We start from the raw sequence: 3,762 nt of genomic DNA on the forward strand, positions 1-3,762 counted from the left end.
TTTGAGGTCAGAAAATACCATCGTTGTTTGTCTTTCTCTATACCTATGAAATAGTTGCCTCGAGGTTAGTTATCGCTCTCATTATTTTTAAAGTTCTGTTGCAAGTTATTTTTATGTTTTTCTAGTGGACACATTCAATTACTAAGCCCTCTAAAGGAGAGATAACTACACGTTGTTTCATTACGCTGCTTTTACTAAAACTAAATAAGAACAATCATTGGTGATCTTAGTTCAGCAGAGTTAAGCTAGTGGCATGTCATGCAACCCATAAAAGTACAATTCCCCCATTACATGAAATGAGCAGATGGGTACAAACCCTAGGTGACTTTGACAAATAGTACCCCCTTGTCATAAAAGCTTAGCCAAATGAAAGTGATTGTTGTAAGCCCCTTGGGGGTTGTTTCGCCTGCACAAGTGAAGCAATTATGGTGCCTCACCTCTTTGGGCCAACTATGATGCTTCTACTAAGTTTAAACTTTTAAAGGAAGCACTTTCAAATAAAACCTATCTAAGAACATAAGCATTTCAATTTGAAGCCTACAAACATCTTTACACTAATATAAAGAGTGCATTGACCAAATCATTTACCAGTTAACCATTTGAGTGAGTTGGTGCTCTTCATGTTATTAAACTATTAACTATTCAAGATTGTGTAGATATTGTCAAGAAAACTAACAAAAAAATACTATGAATGATCTCTATACCTTTTTAACAGGTTTTCTCTTAATTATACTTGAAAGGCTAGTGTCATTTTTATTATTTGGGTTTTTTCTTCTTATTTTAAACTTTACTAGATATGAGATGGGTTATGTTTAACCCATATTCAGGTTACATCCAGGTTGTATCATGTACTTAATACAGATCCAAGTAGTATCCATATCAGATACAAATTTATGCAAATCGACGTGGAAAAGAACGCAAGCTTAGTGACATAGTTGTGGTATGTAGATTAGCAAAGTCATGCATTTTAGTTTGAGTTTAAAAGAATAAATAATTGCATAATAATGCTAAACAATAAGCCATGGTTTGGATTTTTTTAAGAGCCTTATTGTCAAAATGATCTCATCTACTCTTCCTATCAAGGCTTTTATATCCCTAGCCTAGACCAGCTAGTCAATTCAGCTAAGTGGATTTGAATTTCTCTACCTCACGAAGCTTGTTACAAGTTCACCATGTTAGGTTAATAAAAAAACTATTAACAATTTAAAATAAATAGAAAACAAATGGAGGCAACTAGCATTTTTATGGTGCTTGATTCAGCCATCCTAAAAACATGTATCCAGTCCTAAATTGTTTCTCTAAAAAGGAAAGTAATCTCAAAAACTAGGCACAAAAGCATCCTAAATGCATTCAGAGCAGTAGTTGACTACTCATTGGAACTTTTATATATTCTTGAGAATACAGTGCGAGTTGGTTTGGTTCTGCTACCTGCAAACATAACAATTAACAAGTAGCTATATTGATGTCAAAGCCTTGAGTTCATTACCTAGGATGGAGGGATATTATCTCTTCTTAATTTCTAATAACCATTCCACAATGGCAGTAACACCATGGAAAATAGGTAAGAACCAACTACAGGAATCTGCATAGGACATGACAACTAAAGCAAAGATGATAGTATTAGCTTGATCAACATAACTAAAACAAAGAGAACGGATTAAAGAGTCAAGAAGTTTCTCAAAGAAAATCAAGCAACAATCAGAAGCATAGCAACAAGTAGCAAAGCAAAGAGGAAGGCTTCAAAATAATGTTCAAGGAATGACCTTACAACTAGACTACTTGGATAGTTGGTTCTTAACTAGACCCCAGCGGTCAAAGATAGGCTCCACCACTCAGGCCTAATAAATGGTTGTTGTCTGGTTTCACAAAATAGCATGTGTTGTGGGAATGTGGAGTTGCTAGAGCATTTTGGGAATGGATTACCGCTGAGTGCAACAATCTCTTTGTCAGTCTTCTTTGGGAGGGAGTCAGTTTGGGGATGGATGGATGATCAGGCAGCCTAGCAGAGGTATATAGAACACCTAAGCCTGACGAGCATCTTTTTTAAGGCTAAAAAAGATGTGCTATCGAACGGGAATGCCTCCCCCTTCATTTGGGAAAGATTGCAGATGTTAGATCAATGTTAGCAGCATAGATTTCAGCCATAATTGGAATTTTAAAAAGAGTGTAGAACCTCTCTTCAGAATAAGGGCCAAAGAAGATATACTGCATTCCTTGCATGTGTGGGGAGAGGTAGGTTATAACCACAGCTTGGCCCAATGATATACACTACTTGGTGTACTCTTCCATTGTTCATTAATGAAATATGAGATGTGATTTCATGAAAAAACACAAACGAATATCAAGGAACAACTTTGAACCTGCAATAAATGTTATAAATGCCTCAGAGAAATGGATAACGTAACTGCAAGTTCTTATCGAAGAGGTGGATATAATTTTTTTGAAGAACCAAGAAAATAGGTCAAAGCTCTCGCTAAAAATGACGCGCTCATCTTGGATCTGCAAGGAACATTTCTACCAAATAAGAAAATTTCATAGAATAGAACATTTGTTGGGAGAGAGTTTCAGGTGATGGTAAGATATTAAGCAGACTTGCACTCCTAAGCAAGCCAGGTAGCTGAAAAGTAAAACCTATGAAAACAACTGATTAAGGAGCATTAGATCTACCAACACTTAACCAAAAAATATGGAAGCAAGCTAATACTGTAGCAATCAATCACATACTTCAAAACAAAAATTATAGTAGCAATTTAGCTCACATAAAACAACTTGAATGATACTTAACCAAAAAATATGGAAGCAAGCTAATACTATAGCAATCAATCACATAATTCAAAACAAAAATTACAGTAGCAATTTAGCTCACATAAAACAACTTGAATGATTAACAGTAGCTTACAATAGTTTCGAGCTTCATTCAACAAGTTTGACAATGTCAAACCCTAACCCTTAGTCAGCTAGAGAAGTGTGCCCAGCTCACTTAAAAAAATTTCATAGAATAGAACATGTGCTAGGAGAGAGTTTTGTTAGGATATTTCGACACATAGGATATAGTTAAGTTCAACTTGGTCTAGTGTAGAGTTAGGTATAGAGTTAGGTAAAGTGTGTTTCTTTACCGTTGTACATTTTGTAACTTACAATCCGACGGTCACGATATGTAGTGATCCGACGGTTCATTCTCTCCTCGGTATTACCGACACTTGATCCGTGGCTTGACACCCGATTGGTCCATGAGTTCTATTTGATTAATAAATTGCCTGTAGTAGCCACGTTGGCGCAGGCCGTGGACTGTTTCCCTCTTTGAGGGTTTTAACCACGTCAAAAATACTAGTGTATTGATCTGTGATCTGGTTGTGAACGGTGTCCTTTTGGTGTTCTTTCTGAGGAACTTACCCTGTAAATTCCTACATGGTATCAGAGCTATTTGAGGGCCGCGTCCATTGGTGATCCAAATCTGAAGCCGGTAGAACTGCATGCGGCTGTCGTTTCCTAGATTTGCTGTTTCTGACTGCTTTCGGGCCGAGAGGACTGCTCTGTTGCGTTCGGAGCATCTGTTCTAGTGAGGAACCCCTTTCGTTTCACGCGAAAAGGTTTCCGGTAGCCCTAGCTGCGTCATTTTTCAGATCGGGAGGTATACAGTGTTTTTGCAGTTTACTGTTATTTTCTCTCTGCTTATTTCGGTTTCGGTTTATTTAGCCTTTTTTTTTAACCGGATCTATACCTTTCATCTCTGCGTATGCTCTTTGCCCTGCGACTCTGTGC

Source organism: Pinus tabuliformis, chromosome 3_1 (assembly GCF_031772625.1).
Source record: "Pinus tabuliformis cultivar Carrire ecotype Pingquan chromosome 3_1, CPIR1, whole genome shotgun sequence".
NCBI classification, from domain to species: Eukaryota; Viridiplantae; Streptophyta; class Pinopsida; order Pinales; family Pinaceae; genus Pinus; species Pinus tabuliformis.